Source organism: Montipora capricornis, chromosome 3 (assembly GCF_036669925.1).
Source record: "Montipora capricornis isolate CH-2021 chromosome 3, ASM3666992v2, whole genome shotgun sequence".
Lineage (NCBI taxonomy): Eukaryota > Metazoa > Cnidaria > Anthozoa > Scleractinia > Acroporidae > Montipora > Montipora capricornis.
In genome coordinates, this window is record NC_090885.1 from 24,276,012 (window position 1) to 24,295,149 (window position 19,138).

Here is a 19,138-nt window from a genome sequence, read left to right on the forward strand (position 1 = left end):
CTATGATGTGGAAGGGAAAATTCAGGGATGCAAGCGTAGTTTGTAAATCATCCAGATGAGCATCAAGGCTGTTTAAATTTATGTGAAATAAAGAAAAATAAGTGCTAGAAGATGATAAATTTAGTTTCTGAAAATCAGATGGGTAATAATACATAGAATTTATAGGATTAGGTATATTTGACTCAATACCAGAGTTGTCTAGATTGCTTAGACCAGATATTTTTGACATTATATCAAGGGGGGGGTAATAGTTCAATGTCTGAAGGTCTTTCAGAGTGCAAAAGAGTGTCAAATTCAAATTTATCTAGAGATGTAAAAGGAAAAATGTCAGTAATACATGTTTTACAGAACCATACCTCCATATTCAACTGCAGACGTTGGTATTCATCAAAGGTTAGACCATTGCATCTATAATGGATCCAGAGATGACAATTACCACATTGAAGTGCTCGATGGTTACTGTTGACCCATTTATGGCATATGCCACAAGGGGATTTTTGTTTTCCTTAGATGTTACACTGTTCATTCATTATATTAATGCGATTAATGAGTCAGTAAAACATTTAACCAGAGATCGAAGAATATGAAGCCATAGTACCCGATCCATTTGGTCTGTCTTTTATAATAAGTTTATCGAGGGAGAAATAAGCAATCTTTCCTTGGGCTTTTGCTTGTCTCAGCTGCGGTAGCTGGGCTCTTCTCTTTTCCATGGTCTCCTCGGCCAGATCTTCAAAGATGTGGATTCCTTCGGGTTTCATTCTTCTTGCTGCCTTAAGAATCGATTCATTTGCCTTGTAACTGGTAAACTTACAGACAACTGTTCTTGGTTTTGGAGTACCATCATGTCTTGTAGGCCGACCAGTGCGATGGGCACGCTCGATTTCAGGAACCGGCTCGATATTTAATTTGTCAGCAAGGACTTTCTTTACTTTCTCTTCAGTTGTTTCCCAAGTTTCGCCAGTATCTTCTAATAAGCCTTCAAAGCGAAGATTGTTCCTCCTACTTTGGTTTTCAAGGTAAACTGTCTTTTGTAGATGCTTGTTTACTGCTGTTTGAAGATTGGCGACGTCGCTGGCTGTGTTCTTTAACTCGGCGCCGATCGCTGAGAGTTGTTCGTCGTGGCTCGCAATATCTTTTTGGCTGAACTCCAGACTGGATTTTAGTCCCGCAAAGTCTTTTACTAAATTATCAATACGCGAGGTTAAATTGGACACAACCGATTCCATAAATGATTTAAACATACATTCTTGAGCTTTCAGAAGATCTTGAAGAACACTCGAAGAAATGGTCTCTGGCAGATCATCATATTCTCCGGCTTCTGCAGACGGTGAACTTGGTTTACGCTGATTATTTTTTTTCTTAGACATAATAATGCATATAGATAGCAGTTAGAACTAAAGAAATACTCAAAAAGTGGTTAATTTTAAACGAATTAGCTTTGTCAGACGGGAGCAAGGATGACACCTTTTGTTTGACAAAGCTTCTTCCTTGGGGCGTGCATTAGCATGTAGAGGCACCTCTGGCCTGAACCCAGCATACCCCTCCCACCGTTTTCGAAAAGTATGTAGGTTCTTTGAGAAACGTCCCTCTGAGATGAGGGAAGATTGTCTTGATACGGATTTTGTGCGACAAAACTAACAAATCTATCCGTATCCTTCTGTTTAGGAAGCAAATTCTTTATTTTCGAGAGCAGTAAAACGCCATCACCAAATGGAAAATTTTGCTACATACCCTGTCACTATTTTGTAAGCCTCGTTTTGAGTGTGTATTGCCTGTGGAACAAGGGATGAACGTCGTGCTGTGAAGAAAGGAACTGGCGGTGATGACAGTCTCTGTGTTCCAGCCCTAGGGCCCGTTTCTATAACGTCTCAAAATCTTGCGGGCCATTTCGGGTGTCACAATTCCCTTTGTATGTCAAGAACGGATTTAAGTCGTCAAACTTCACAGTCATTTATCTTTTTGTTACCTTGAAAACATGTTTAAAGATCAGAGCTTTCCAAAACAAGCGGTTGGCAGTTTCACAAATGGCTTTTCAGGCACGAAAAGTTATCGGGACTTTCGAGAAACGGTACCTTGTTCACGAAATGTTAACCGCCCACAAGCCGCGCGCAACTTATCAACTTCCTGTTCTCTCAGTCTTTAGGGAGTTTAAGAAACGACGACGGCTACGGCAACGACAACGCCGAAAAGCAGTAATATTATTGGTTAAAAGAACCAAAATGATCGTGCTTCACGTGCGGCACGCATTTTTTAACAATTCTCTCCCGTACTCGTCAAAAGTACTAACCCAAGGTTTTGACGACAACGTGGACAAACTACAGTGAATCTTTCTGTCTCACTCTTTACTTCAAATCCGTCCGTACCAATAAAGTTATAGGACACTTCTCTCATATTGAATAATATAAACAAGATGGAATAATCATGAAGTACTTCGAATAGCTCAAACTTATATTTTGAAGTGACGCTTTCGTCGCCGAAGCCGTCGTGGTTTCTTAAACTCCCTTTTATCAACTCATCAACATGCGATCACATCGTGAGGTGTTGGCACCGAAACAGATGTCTAACAATGAAAATTAGAAATTCTTAAGTCTGCGAGGGAACAGGGGTGGCGCAGTGGTGAGAGCAATTTGCCTCCCACCAATTAATTCCCTGACTCGGCGTCTCATGTGGGTGAGTTTGTTTCTACAGTGGAAGCCCGCTATGATGAAGTGCCACGGCACCGAACAAATTCTTCGTTATAGCGAAGACCCCTTTACAACGAATTATGTGGTTACTATTAAACTAGTTTTAAAAACGTATACACAGTACTTATATAAAGTTGAAGCGCACGAGCTTTCGGCTCCTTCTCGGAGGCTTGTTCACATATAAATGAAAAACAAATATAAATCACGTGACCGTTAACAGTTTACTGGTTCACAATTCTTGTTTTTCATTTATATGTGAACAAGCCTCCGAGAAGGAGCCGAAACCTCGTACGCTTGAACTTTATATAAGTACTGTGTATAAGTTTTTAAAACTAGTTTAATAGTATGTTTTCACCAGTACAGTGTAACATTCATAAAAGAATTATGTGGTTAATAGCAAAAATATTCGTTATAGCGGGGTAATTTAATAAATAACAATTACCAGAAATGCAATACTGTACGTAGAAAACATTAGTTTTATTCATTTGATACTGTAAACTGTAATAGGTCATTTTCGAAATATCAAATATTCTGCTTCATAGTGAGGACAAAAACAATTGGAATGACTGTGAAAAATATTTACATATCATCCACTTTCCTTTGTTGTTTTCCTTACTGCCTCACAATCAAGCTGAATTTTAATATATCGACAAAGGCTTATTGTAACGCGCTGACAATCAAGAACACTTTCGATTAACTTTAAAATTCAGAAGTAACGTGTCAGCACGCTGAAGCATAAATTCAACCCTTCAATAGTACAGTACTCGTATTTGTCAAAACCGGAATAAAGCAAGCTCTGATTTTTACTCAAATCTGTCGTTTTTACTGACTGTTGCGAGCGACCAGACAATTTAATTCGTTATAGCGGGGTAAACGGTGCGTTGGGACCATCAAAATCTATTCGTTATAATAATAGTAATAATAATAATAATATAATAATAATAATAATAATAATAATAATAATAATAGTAATAATAATAATAATCCCAGCAAACATGACTGTTTATTCACAAATCCATAGGAAAGTGAAAAGGAGTTATATAAAGGACGCTATCCCTATCTAGTTTATCTCCTGATAATAAAATAAATTTAAAACATTAATAATTACTTACAACTTTTTATAACAATTTATAACAATTATAGCGGGGGTCGTTTCCACACATTTTACTGAAATTTTGCCGGGCTTTCAGATGTTTTTCGTTGTAGCGGGATTCCACTGTACTTAGGAAGACCCAAGCCCTCAATCGTTTCCGCACGCAGTTTTTTGTTTTCGCTTTCCAGACTATCTAGGTTGCTACCGGTACTCTGCTTCGTGAAGTTTTTCTCTTGGTACTCTGCCGATTTTTACCCACTCTTCAAAAACCAACTTAAGATTTGATTTCTGTTCGTGTCCTCAATTTGTGCCTCGGAGCTAAATACAGTTGATACGTAAATAAATGCAGTGTTATGAATTCACAATCCAGCCTCAGGCAAACCAGCGGAACTTTGACGTGATGTATGCGGTGTGGTGGTTTGTTCTTGGGAAGTGAGAGAATAGAAAGATTTAGCATTGCGTTAACGGCAAGCGGAAACCTAGAATTTGCGTTTCGGCTGAATTCAAGAGAAACTTGTTTAACCAGTTTTAGTTCATTTGTCTGTTATCTGCAGATATCTCCAGGGGCACCCAACGATAATCTTTGGTGAAATACGTGCTCGGGAGGGCCAAACTGCTCCAAGAATTTCGTTTCCACGTTGCCAAACAGTAATTGTAGATTTGTTAAGAGTCGCAACCAGGGAAAAGTAGTCCCTTACGTTTTCAGAAAGGATTTTTTTGCAATTTTTGACACTTCAAAAGGTCACCTGAATCCTTTCTACAGTTTCTGAAAATCATGAAGATATCATTCCCCAAACGTTTCGGACACTTCAATTTTCAGCTAAGATTTCCGAACTGGTCAAATTGTTCTAGGTGATAAAAACATCTCTTTAGAAAAGAGCCTAGAAATGTCCCTCAAAGGCTTTTGGCTTAATTTGCGCGTTGCGTGCCTTTGATATCTCGCATCTTCTCGAGAGGAAAGAAACAATTTAGAACAAGAATATTTCGTCGTTTGTCGTTTCATAAACGCAATGCTAAAAATCTCTAATGAGATTACATCAGTTGAAATTGATGGCACGCAACGGAAACATGTTTCAAGTACAGTGGGCCTGAATTTGAAAATATGCTTTTGCAGACTGAAAAAAGCCATATTGGCTAAAGGTCGTTTTAGAGCTGATGTTTTCAAAATTTCATTTTTTAACCGTATCGTGGACTTATGGAATGGCTTGCCGGTAGCTATTAGGAATGAGCAATTCAGCAGTTATCACCGTTTCGTAAGAAAGTGAATGAGTTTTATACTGAAGCACATGACAAACTCTTTTCCTTGGAGCAATGCTTGGGATTTTAGGACACCAATTTTACGCCCAAATATGGACAAAATAAAATCGAAACTGCAAGCGCGGGAAAATGCACGCGCTACGTTACATCCAAATAAGGAAATTTTAAACTCAAAAAACCCCCAGCTCTGAACCGAGTTAAAAGCTTAAAGGTCACGAGCTTCTGTTTTATATTAACAAGTTCAATTGAAATCAGGAGAGATTTTACAGTTCTTAGATTATTTGGAGTGCGTTGAAATGATTTCACTCCAGATACCCCCTATTCAGTTCAATTTATAACTTTTGCGTTTTATTCATTTTGTTTTAATCATCTGTGTAATAATTGTATTGAGGAAATAATAGATAAATAAATAAATAAATAATAAATAAATAAGTAGTCAATAAATAAATAAATATAATGTAGACGCGATATGAAAACGAAACGGAATTCATTGCGTCCGAGGAAAACGCATTCTAATAGTTTCAGTTCCGCGGGATGTCCTAAAGCGTATCGATCGTGATTCCATGCGATTTAGCGTTTGAACGCCATCCTGTTCGGGCATAAATTTACGGCTTGTCCAAGGGAAGTCAAATCTTTTTGGACGGACAACACCTGGTGGCTTGATAGTCCGGAGTATGTTGATATAACCGTCCGACAATACAAAATAGGGAATTTAAGATCTACGACGGCGACGGTCGGCCAAAACGTCACCTCAAAATAAAACTTGGCTCTATCATAAGTCTTGCACGATTATTCAGACTCGTTCACGTCCAACAATATGGGTGAGGTATCCAAAAAATAAATTGGTACGAGCGGTTTCAGAGGGAAATCAGAGAAGTAAAGATTCTCTGTTGCATGCTTACGTTGTCGTCAAAACCTCAAATTTGGTGGATACTTGCTAAAATCCGTGCTGCACGTGCAGCACGATTATTTATCCTCTTTTAACCAATGTTTTGTGGCGATTTCGTAGTCGTAGCCGTCGCTGTTTCTTAAATTCCCTAATGTCTCGTCGAGGACAGAACAGGAATCGAACGCACCTCACTAATCCTTGATTACTGTTAGTAAAAAAATAATAATAAGGGTCGCTAGTTTGTTCAAGTTACGAAAGGTTCAGCACTGAAAACCGGAAACAGGAAACGGGAAACCGGAAACCGGAATAATTGCTACCGCAGTGAGTGAGCCTGAAGCGAACGAACGACGCAGCTCTCCAATCGGAATACAAACGGGTAGTACGTCATGTAACCCCCAATTATTATGTCCCGGACCACACCCAGGCCCAGGTAGCGTAATAGCATTCTATTTCACAACACTCTCACTCGCACCCATTGTTCAATAGAGGTATGGAAGCGTTGATCTCGCAGCTTCTTACTCTAGTTTCCACCCGAAGGAGCAAATAGATCCATCCCTAGACGCCCAAACCTTTCCAAACCACATACCCAAAACTCGACCCCACCCCTCACAACAAACAGTTCAGTACGTCTGTAAATTACAGGATACACCTTTATTTTCAAACAAAACTGATTCACTCAGGTTACGAAGATTTCTCGTTTAGACGTTTTAGAGAAGCATCAACCGGAAATGCCGAAATGAATCGTTTCAGTTCAAAAAAGACACCAGCCGATCAAGCTTATCAATAAAGAATGGAACCGCTTGGCTCCATAGTAACCACGTTCAAATAATGTTTCACTGACTTGTCCGTAGCTGGGTTTACCAAATCGAGTCTTCGATCCCATTCCTTAATTCGATCAATTGCATGAAAGATAACTCTTAATTTACCAATATATGAGTCGACGGTTTTGTAACACAGGCTCAAGGGACAGCGACACTGATGAATTCCCTTCTGTCCAAGAAAGTTGCATCCATTTCTATGGACCTGAGTCCTTCCATTCCAATCCTTAAATACTAGAAATCGACAAGTATCGCTAGGGGTGACACTAATCAAGCTTGGACGCTCAGGAAGTGAACCAAGAAAATTCTCCAGCTCTTTCTGAAGGGAATCTTTCTGTTTAGAGTAACTTGTATCCTGGTAAAATAGAGAGATTTATAGCTTCGCGTTTACGGCAGACGGCAAACGTGAAACTGAAATTTGCGTTTTGCCAAAAATCAAAGAAACTGGTCTGATTTTAGCTCCTTTTTTGCCTGTTATCTACAAATGTCGCGCAACTTCTAAAATGAGAGACAAAAGTTAGAATAACAGAATTTTCATGCTTTTATGACAGCAACAGCCTGCCGTTTGACGTTTCCCGTTTCACGGAAACGCGATGCTAAATTGCTATCCAGGCTGCCATGCTTGAGTGGTGTTGCCATCTTTCTTTTATATTCACAACGCTGGCAGAACCGAAAATCAAAATCATTCGCATGGTTACAACTCCGACATCTCACTGAGGCAACGAACAAGTTGGCCATTCTTGCAAGAAACGCAACCCCCCGACTTAAATCTTTGGCAAACAAATTCACTCCACATGAGGCTGGCGAGGGGTAGGAAGAAATATGTGGCAGAGGACATATCACATTGGCGTCGAATGCCATAGGGTCGCAGTTGTGACCATTCGGGCCACCAAACTCCCTCTGAACCAGATTACAGATTTCTGGGTGACGCTTGCTATCGAGAACGGACAAACGGTATGACGGAACATCCGCTGGATTGTCACCAGATGCTGTGTAGCTAATGCGAAGGGAGATGTTCAATCGCGTTGTAGTAAAGAATAATCTCTTGATCATCTTATTCAAATTAAGATGCACTTCTTTCTCCCTGTCTAGACCATGCATCCACTACGGCTCTGTTATCCACATGCACGTCCACCCATGCATTTCGTAATAGGTTTGGGAAAGAAGTATAGGCGGTATCCAAAGTCAAAGCCTCCCTGCTGGAAATGTCGAGGGTTTTCTCCTCCTCATTCCAATAGCCCGATGTGGTAACAGTTTCATGTAAAAACGCCAACGCCACCCAGCCAGATCCAGATGAGAGAGAGAGAGATCTGTACTTGACGTTCATCTTTCCACGGAAGAGGACCCATACCAAGTTTCAAGGAAGAGCCAATGAGCAATCTCGTCACGGAGATTCCTATCGATCTTAGGGCGCGTTCGATTGACCGTGTTTCAGAATAGGAGTACATGGAATATAAGTTAGAAATCCTCGTTTTTAGGGAGATTACCATTAAAATTGTCACATAGCAGCTAAATTGCTACTTAAAATATATTTTTGTTATCCTTGCTGCTTCTGCTTCGAAACCCGCCAAACATACCGTTTTAATCATCACTCAATGTATTCTTATTCCGTAGTAGGGTCAATCGAACGCGCCCTTAATCAGACGATGGGTACGCATACCTTTAGAAATGGCCAATTTCATTTCCCTTGTAAACAGGAGAGAACCTGGAACGGCAAGAGAAAACGAAACACACTTGCGCACTAGTCGTTGGAGGGTCTTGATTGACACAGTTGGACAACCCAAAATCTGACGCACCAAAGTAAGAAATCTCTCCTTCTTGGCCGGGATGAGACAGAACGCTTGCCGCGTAGAATCCGAAAGGAAACCCAAGTACGGAACAATTTTAGCTGGGTATAAAATAGACTTGGAAAGGCCTACAAAATAACCCAATTGAACTAAATAATAGGTAACCAAAAAAATGGCTGAATTGGTGCGTACATAGTCAACAAAATGTCGACATGAAGGGTTATGGCTAAACCGAACGGGTAGTGGGCTAGCCGAATTATAAGACCATCCTTTGAAACACCCTGAAAGATGCGAAAAAAGTCTTCTACGGATACTTTTTCCCGAATCCAATGCAAAACTTATGTTTGCTGGCGGATCGGAAGATCGCCTACAATCTCTTCCCATCGCTCCGCATGATTGTGGAGTTCCCCAGCACAAAAGTTATCTGGATCTCTGAACTGTAATTCTGAAACACTCCCAAGGGCATCACCCTGAATACCTTTCTGAATTCTCTCCTTTGGCATCGTTGTCACCCCTGGTATACTGGCCCCAGAAGGGTTTCCCCTCCAATCAACCCAACGAACAGATTGGGGTGGCGAATGGGCCACGGCTAAGACAATGTCATCAAAGGATGCATCGAGCTCCCATTCCCATGCCAAATGAGAGGATCCCAAAAGAAAAACAAGGGAGGGAAAAACAGGCATGGGTGGAGGTCTAAATAAGGACACTAATAATAATTATATTGTGTGACTAGGCCAGTAACACACAAAGGCCAGTAAGGGGTGACAATTGTGACTCAGAATGAAAAGATGAGGAAACAACAGTAAAAGAATACAGTCAAAGAATAAACCATCAGTGTGATAACAGTCATTAATTCGCGATATAACACCTTGACCTTGTATTACCTCCAATTTTGCGGTAGCAACTACCTACAAACCCATGGAAGAGCTGTGGGAACAAAGATGGTGTGAGGCAGTGTGGCCCAGTGGTTAGGGCGCTTGCCTTGAGATTCGGAGATCCCGGGTCCAAGACCCGTTCTAATCACTCGTTGAATTTGTTCCTGGTATTCCCTGGTTCAACTTCCCGGCTGCACTTGTAAATAGCCAACTGGCCCTTGCCTCCGGCCAGTTGGGATTCTTAACAATTGTTGTTGTGTTCTGTCGTTTCGTTGATTGTGTTTCATTGGCCTCTGAAAAGCCCCTATGGGGAGCAGTCAATTAATTATGTATGTATGTATGTATGTATGTATGTATGGTCGTTGTAAATTATTATAAAATTTAATGTGTATAAAAAGCCAGAGTTAATGTAACGACTCATTCTCATTGGTCCAAGCAAGTTCATTGTATCACCATAAAGCACTGTTTTGTACTTACAGGAATAAAGAAAGGTTTTTGTTATGCAAACAAAGAAAGTAAAAAGGAAAGCAACAAGCTAATGCATCTGCAAATATGTTGAACAGAGATTTCCAAGAGCACCTTCTCTAGTCATTCAAGTCATCCAGATTAACAGCTTCCCAAGAGTACCTGTTAAGCTGGATTGCATGACTAAAGCACACATCTCTGGAGACTGCTAAGAGTATCTTCTATGCTTGAGCAGCGTGCTATTGTCACGCTAGTGATCCAACTTAAGTACCAGTAGCCATTAAGCTGGATTGTGTGACTGAACTACAAACCACTAACGATTGCCAAGAGGACCTTCTGTGTCTGAGCTGCCTGCTCTAGTTACTCTACTGATCCTTTTATTAAAGTAACCCTTTCCTTCCTAAAGAGTGACACTTTTAGATTTAACTCTGTCTTACACCAGACAACTTTAATCATCAGTGGATACCTCTTTGGGGCTGGCATTAAATTGCAGTATCCGCCCCAACACACAAAAACTGTATTACACGCCAAGTTTAACAAAGCGATTGTAAAGGGACATTTATAGCTTGTATTGCCATACATGCGCTGCTCACTCCCACTCGGCCATCAGGGGGCAGCCGTTATTTGGTTTGTCACCCCTGGGTCATCACGCAGTGCTTCTCCTTTTATGTGCCTCTTGCTGTCACCTAAATTTCTATAGTATCAGTAAAACGACCTATCAGTTACATTTATGAGTTCTCTTTTTTCCCTTAAATAGGGTGCCTTTTTTTTTGGTTTTGGGCCTTAAAAGGGGTATCAAATCTCAATTTTCTACCCTTAAATAGGGTCAAGGTTTGAGAACCTTGGCGGCACACACCTATTCTTAATTGTCGTGGGGGCCATGCTGACAGGATTAAATGTGTCTACTGTAAGTCCACTAAAAAACTGTCACCCTTTTAAGTGCTACCTTTGGCTCTTTAGCTGGATTTTGGTGACTTATAATGGCAAACCCAGCTGGACTGACTTTTACTCTGAAGGGCTTTCTTGAGTCCATGGACAAGTACAACGCGTCTGCTTCCAGCTTGCATCCCACATGTTCATGTAAACCAGCCCTTAATGCAGGTTACTTTTCTTGACTGGTTTCCTTGTAATTTTAAGGTCCAACGTCAGACTTCAAGACTGTGACTTCAGTTTTGTGTTGTGTTAAACTTATTGTAAATGTTTATAAAATAGCCAGTCAAGAGTAAACGACTCTTTCTGGTTGGTCGAAGCAAGTTCACCATATCACGAAGTACTATGCATCTGCTTCAAGCTTGTATCATACATGTACATGTAAACCAGCTCTTAACGCAGGTTACTTTTGTTCACTGATTTCCTTGTGATCTTTAGGTCCTTCACCAGACATCAGGACTAACATTGCAGGTTTGTGTTTTGTTACACTTATTATAAAATGTAAAATGTGTATAAATAGCCAGAGTTAATGTAACGACTCATTCTCATTGGTCCAAGCAAGTTCATTGTATCACCATAAAGCACTGTTTTGTACTTACAGGAATAAAAAAAAGGTTTTTGTTATGCAAACAAAGAAAGTAAAAAGGAAAGCAACAAGCTAATGCATCTTCAAATATGTTAAACAGAGATTTCCAAGAGCACCTTCTCTAGTCATTCAAGTCATCCAGATTAACAGCTTCCCAAGAGTACCTGTTAAGCTGGATTGCATGACTAAAGCACACATCTCTGGAGACTGCTAAGAGTATCTTCTATGCTTGAGCAGCGTGCTTTAGTCAGGCTAGAGATCCAACTTAAGTACCAGCAGCCATCAAGCTGGATTGTGTGACTGAACTACAAACCACTAACGATTGCCAAGAGGACCTTCTGTGTCTGAGCTGCCTGCTCTAGTTACTCTACTGATCCTTTTATTAAAGGATGGACAAGTACGAACCTTCTGCTTCAAGCTTGTATCATGCATACAGTCATGTACAGTCATCATGATGTAGACTAGCCCTTACAGCAGGTTACTTTTCTTGACTTCTTTCCTTGTCATTTTAAGGTCCTTCACCACACATCAAGACTATCACTTCAGGTTTATGTTGTGTTACACATACTGTAAATAGCTAGAGTAAATAACCCATTCTGATTTACAAGAACGTAGATTTCCAAGAGCACCTTCATTAGTCGAGTCACCTGCACAGAGCTGGATTGCATCATTAAAGCAGTCACTTCTCTGGAGAATGCTAAGAGTACCTCCTGTGCTTGAGCAGCCTGCTCTAGTCACTCTAGACTACTGATCCTATTTATTAATGTAACCTTCTCCTTCCAAAAAAGTGACACTTTTAGATTTAACTGTCTTAAACCAGAAAACTTTAAGTTTTTTTTGCTTTAGCTCATTTTTACCTGTTAGCTACGAAAGGACTGTATGGGGAACCATCAATAGGTAACTTTCTTGAATCTCTTGGTTAATTTGTCAATGACAGTGCCCTGTACAGCTGTACTGGTGAGACAGATGTTAACGAACGCAGGGAGTAATAATTGCAGATCTTGAGCAAAAACTGAAAGAAACATGACCGTGGACAGAAACCAAAATTAATATTGTTTTAGCCCGCACTTTGAAGCCTATAGTGGAAATATCTATTTAGGTGCTTTGAAGCTGGTGTATGGTGGAACCTTGTAATAGCTTCGACATAATTATATATAGCCACATTGGTGCAAGCTAATTCCAAACCACAAAAATATTTGCACTAAAATAAGAAATAACAAATTTTGTTACTTGTTAGTTGGCATTAAGATAAGAGAAGAATAATTATAATTATTATCCAACTGTATTAGTTATTGTACAAAGAACGCACCAAACGAGTACAAATGTTCCATGATATTGTACAGTTAGTTATTTGTACACTTGATTATTGTACAGTAGAGAACCGTTTTGACTAGTTTAGCTGCTGATGTTGCCTGCACGCACAAGTCTGTCACACATTCTCTGTTGTTTACAATTCAGTTGCTAAACATTTAGTGCAAAAAAAGTTGGTTGGTTTTAGGGTTGTTGTTTGTATTTTTTATCCTCAGCGATACTGCACACCAAATTATTTTCCTGCACATACTGTAGTTGCCATTAGCTTAACACTTTTTTTAGTATTTATCCTACTTATATCTTTTCAGCTCCAGATCCTCTCCCTGGAGGAAACCTTGCTTACAATAAGGAAGACCGCAAAGGGCATAGAGGTACGAAATAATCATTTTTACATTGAACTGGATCTGGATGGTGGAGGAAGGTCGAGGGGAATCAGTTAAATTTCACATGTTGTGGGTCTTGAACATTTTCAGCTCATATACCGTGCGACCTAATACAGTTATCGGTTGTCTCGTCGGTCATCGGTTGGTCTAAGTGTCCAAGCATTCAGATTTTAATGAAAATTTAATCGTATTTTTATTATTACATTCTCTGTTGTTGGATATGAGACGGGTTATATCCAACTAATCAAATATTGAAACCTTTTTTGATCCCTCATCATGTGGTCGCTAACACCTTTCTCAGGCACCAGGCACTTTCGGGAGGACCAGGGACTTTTGGGACCTAGCTATGCCAATCTTTTTGTAGGATATGTTGAACACCAATTTTTTAATCAGTACAACGGCCCCAAACCTGAACTCTACGGCCGCTACATCGACGACTGCATCGGCGCTATTTCATCCAGCAGAGAAGAACTCGATCAATTTATAACCTCCGTCAACTCTTTTCATCCGGCTCTTAAATATACCTGGGAAATTTCGGAAACTTCATTGGCTTTCCTAGATATCAAAGTTTCTATTAGAGGCAACTTGCTATGTACTAGTGTGCACTACAAACCTACTGATTCACACAGTTATTTGTTGTATTCATCGTCACATCCATCACATGTCAAGAATTCCATTCCTTATTCTCAATTTCTTAGACTTCGACGTCTATATAGTGATGACTCCGATTTTTCCAGCAAATCAGAGGAGATGTGCCAGTTCTTCGAAAAACGTGGCTATCCTGTCTCTGTGGTCAAAGCGGGCCATCATCGCGCCCAACAGTTTGATCGACACTCATCACTACAAACGTCACAAAAAGATAAGAATGACAGAATTCCATTCACCCTCACTTTCCATCCTCATAATCACGCAGTTAAAAGCATCATTCTTAGTAATTTTAAATTACTCCAAAATGATCCCGAGACTGGTAGAATCTTTTCACAACCTCCACCTATTTCATTCAAACGCGACAAAAACGTAGGCAACTTTCTAGTTAGAAGCGCGCTCAAAACTAACGAGCAACCCGGCACTTTTAAATGCGCCCGCTCACGATGCAAAACTTGTCCTTTCATTGTCAACACTAGCAAGATATCGATCGTTTCACATGTACCTCCGCAAATGTCATTTATTGCATAACCTGTACGTTATGCAATAAATTATACATCGGTGAGACAGGTAGACGACTAGGTGACCGATTCCGCGAACACCTTCGCGATGTTGAGAAGAATGACAGGGATGCATCTAAGCCAGTCGCTCGCCATTTTAATCTGCCTAACCACTCCAAAAAACACATGGCTATCTGCAGCCTTTCCCTACATCTAGGTACGACGAAAAGCTGCAAGAATCTGGAACAAAAATTCATCTTTCAAATCGGCACCCTTAATCCTCACGGTATTAACGAACGCTTTTCATTTAACTAATATATTCCTATTTTTCACGTTGCCATGTTACCACCAATAGCGTAGCTCCTACTCTACTATAAAAACTACACGTAACCCATAATCCCTCGATTCGCTCTGACGAAGGGCTAACGCTCGAAACGTCAGCTTTTAGAATCTCTGTACGGAAATTTTTGTATACTACTTCCCCACCGACGCAGCACCACAGTTTCTTTAGAAACTACCCCTTCATTCACTTTTGGGAGGAACCCTCTTTTCGTCCTTTTACAGTGCATCTGCACAGCCACAGCCACTCTTGGCCCCAGTTGTTCAAACGATGAATAGCGCTATCACCGGATAAATTACTATCCAGTGGATGAACACTAGTCTAGCAAAACCAGTAATTGCGCTATCCAATGGATAGTGATTTATCCACCTTCTGAACAACTGGGGCGTGGAGTATACTGTAAATTCTGGTGGCACAGAACTATTCAAGTGATCTCCAAGATTGTCAGATTGTTTGTATTTCACTTTTCGCCTTTTCTTTGGAGCTCCTTATTAAATTGGAGAGTCTCTCACCTAGAGTCTCTTTCATTGCGGCAACCCTTTTCAACCTCGTATATTACTTTTCTATCTTTCTGTTTGGTTCACTTACCCTCGGTTTTCAGCTCATATACCGTGCGACCTAATCTGGTCATACGGTTATCGGTTGTCTCGTTGGTCATCGGTTGGTCTACGTGTCCAAGCATTCAGATTTTAATGAAAATTTAATCCTAATATTATTATTCTATTCACACTTGTTGGATATGAGACGGGTTATAGCCAACTCGGCGTTATGCGCTTCGTTGCTTTTTTACCATCTCATATCCAACGCGCGCTTATGGAATAATTGTTAAATATTCTCTGCACCTGCACCAAACCAGTGTTTGTCTCTGTATTAGGAGATTACAAAGAGTGGAAACCAGCCACAAGTTGTTCTATGACCTTGAAAGATAGGGCGATATGGTTTCCATACCAGGTTGACAACACAAACTACTTTGCATTGAAGTAGTCATTTGAAAACAGCAATCCAAAGTAGTTTGTGATGTCAACTCGATTTGGAACCTCTTTACTATCATTATTTTTAGTCGTGGACCAAACTATGATCATTTTCCCTTTATTTTTATACAACAGCGTTATTGAAGCAGACGCTTTGTTGAGGTGATATAGGGATTTCAATAGGACATCTGCAACAGTTTTCAATACATGTGTATATTTTTTATGGCTGTAGTAATAATTATTCTAGAAGAAATACTATGTTTCAGTTTGCCAAAGTGTAATTTTCCGGGCCAAAGCAAGTGAAGCTTAAGACTGGAATTGCTCTTTCAATTCTTTCTTGTTCAGGTTTTTCTGCAGGAGACAAGGAAAGAACGGGTGAAATTTACCTGGTAGAAGTTGCCTTTCAAAGCATTCTGATCTCGCATATCACGAAGCCTAAATTTTTGACATGTTTCTGAAAATCATCTTTCGTTTGCTCACACAAGATTCATCGAAGGATCTATCCACCGGCGCTATCATACGCATTTGTGCAGCTGCCCTTTTTGTCATCTTTGTTGTCGTTGGAGTATCAGTATATTGGAAAAAGTACCATCACCGGTCCCGCCTGCGAGCTGCGTACTACAATGACATATCCATGCATGATCCTCTGTGTGAAGACTTTGGTCCAGAGGTTGCTTAAATTGCCATGTTTGAATGACTACCGAACTAAATCGAGTCTGTAATTGTAAGGAGCACCCAAGCTTTGTATATGCATTATTGTTTCAAGTGCAATGCAACGCACTAGAGCACTAAACGGGGACAGTAACGAAATTAACTCAAAGCAAATCAAATATTGGTTTTTGTGGAGAGGGGAAACCGGAGTACCCGGAGGAAAACCTCTCGGAGGAGAGTAGAGAACCAACAAACTCAGCCCACATATGACGCCGAGTATGGGAATCGAACCCTGGCCACATTGGTGGCAGGCGAGTGCTCTCACCACAACGCCATCTCTGCTCCGTAGCTCCGTATTACGCTTTTGAAAATGCCCTATTATAACGCTCCAAACCTCAACTATTTTGTCTTTCGTGGAGTTAAATATCCGAACCTGTGATAAACATATTTCACCGTTTTTTTGTTTACGTTGATATTGCAATTTTAATCCGTCATGAAACTTGACAAAATCGGAAGTCGTACATCCCACAGCCAACCTAGTGAAAGCGATGGATCCATCTCTGAGATGACATTACAAACCTCTTTGCAATGCAACCATCTCAGGGAAAGGTCCGTTCCTCTCCCTAGCTCAGTCGTAAGACAAACTACATTTGTGGGACAGGTGTCACTCCAGTCCCTGCCAAATTCTTTTCTTTGAGGGATGTTAAAAAACCCATGACTAGCATCCCTGTTGAGTCCGTTTGCAAGCGGGCCCTAGTTTTAGATTGACAGGGTCCCCTTTCTTGTATATATTAGTGGATCCCAATTCGATTTTCAGTTTTCGGTTCGTTTTTGAATGTGACCAAATGACAAAGGGCCAGTGGAGTTAATTAATTTCACTTGTTTTAGTTGGTGTATAATAGCTATTTAAACTTTTTCTCTCTGGCACCCCGACATAGACAAAGTATGCGTAGTTTTAATCCCTATACAATGTATTTGTTGAGTTTGCTGGTTCAGTTGTGATGTCGCAAGATAAAGAAAGGGCAGTTGCTAAGCATTTACTAGGCTGATTTAGCAACAGAACGGAACGACGGGAGAGCGTCCAGCCGGATAGTCTGGATTCGACTCTAGTCTGCATGACCTAATATGGACATTTTTCTGCACGCGCCGTCGTCAACTGATGTTCCCGTTCTTTTGCTAAACCAGCCTGTATTACTTGGGCTATACGGCAGTACAGCAAGGTACCGAAATGGAAGTCTCATGCGTTCACACATTTTCCTGTGCAGTCACACTATCCAATCCATCTTGAGCTTCTGTTTTCATGAAAGAGTATTGAAGAATTTCGTCTAAGTGCTCACTCTTTTGGGATCCCAACGGTAAAGAGGGCTTTAATCTGCGTCTTTATTAGCCTGCGGGGTGGCGTATTTTTTGCAAGGAATCGAAAGTAGCGTGCGTCATTTTGGGTGATAAAGAGAGCTGGGAGGAGTCTCGCCCTAACCTTGCGCTTCTTTCAAAGTGGCGGTCTTTTCTTTATAAAGTGTTTTTTCTTTATTTATCAAGTGTTCGCTACCAACAGAAACTCTGCTCCGCGGGCTACATTAGGAATAACTATTAGAGCGGTTTTAAATTGAGTTTCGAAAGTAATTAGCGAATTGATTTGGTTTTGCCTTTTCTTCACTCAGTGATTGGTTGAAAGTTCTCGCGCCATTTTTTCAACCAATCAGAAGTGAAACCAATCGTGGCTTGCGCGTTGACATTTTCCCTCGCTTTCTGTCGGCTACGTGTAATTACTTCTAGCTTTGATTGGTTTACTGGATTGCCTCCGTCCTTTTTGATTGGCCAAAATAATTACTTTGGTTTCGGTTTTATGATACTCGATTGAAACTCGCTTTAACTAGCATTACTTAGGCGTATTTCGTTCCCTGTTCCAAATCCTGAACAAAATAAGCAATAACAACCATCAGAACCATTGGAAATTTTTCGTTGATTTATATCGCTAACTGAACTATATAAATTAAGGATATGCTGTTTGTAGATATCACTCTAATTTCTAAATCTCAATTGTATCTTTTAAAATTAAAATCCTTTTTTGCTAGCTGGAATTTGACAGTAATTGTTTTATACTGCCAACTCGTGACCAAAGCCGGTAAATATTTGTTTGGTTCACAGAAGGTGGAAGACTGCTTAGGGGTCCGGGGTATATTCTGAGATTGGAAAAAATATATAAAGAACTTAATGTGCAACGCGATATTGTGTACTTTGTCTTGGAGGCCGTTTGCTGAATTGCACCAAGTTCATCAAGTGTACATTTTCTGAAGCGAATTTATTTCTAAATACCCCTCCTTCCGCCACAAAATCGGCTTGGTCGTGAATCCAAATGGAATGCAATTATGTTGTTGCGATTATAACAATTATTGTGTTAGTCTCATGCTTAGATAACAAAGGATAAGTGGATAGAAGCCACCAAAAATTTAGCTATCAAAAAAACGGATCAGATTGAGAGTACTTTTGAAAAGGGCGTCTTGAAAAGCAGGAATCCGGAACCGGAAAAAGAACAACAAAGGTCCATGATATCCAGTTCTTTTATTTCAGCCGAAAAAGTTGAATGTTATATTACACGCTTTAATCTGCAAAATTGATTTTTACGGATATTGTTGTGACAACAAAGTTCGTACCACTAGCGTCATTCCTTTTTTGAATGGCTCAAGTTACGAGACATTGAGACTCCCGCATGTCTCCTGGTGGCATGGGAGCGAAGTTGTTACTGAAGCCATACAAAAGAAATTCACCTTATTTAGTGGAATAAAATATTAATTAAGGTGAACAACTACGAACCTCGCCTTCTAGATCTCGCCGCACTGGAGATCAAGAAGAAACACGGGAAAGGTGAGCACTACCCTACGTGGCAGGCATTCGAATGGGAAGAGGAAGGAGAAGGAAAAGAGAGAACGGCGGGAGAACGAGGAGGGCGAGC

At 40.4% G+C, this 19,138-nt stretch overlaps 1 protein-coding gene and 1 long non-coding RNA gene across 2 annotated transcripts in view; both read left to right on the plus strand.

Moving 5' to 3' along the window:
- LOC138042628 (uncharacterized) overlaps positions 1–3,496 on the plus strand; it is a 14,682-nt gene extending 11,186 nt beyond the window's left edge. Inside the window, exon 2 of the long non-coding RNA XR_011131050.1 lies at positions 1,666–3,496. This is a non-coding gene — a long non-coding RNA (uncharacterized lncRNA). The remainder of the gene's footprint in view (positions 1–1,665) is intronic.
- Positions 1–19,138, plus strand: part of LOC138042624 (very low-density lipoprotein receptor-like) — a 99,578-nt gene that overhangs the window by 14,453 nt on the left and 65,987 nt on the right. The gene's annotated exons all lie outside the window — the stretch shown is intronic.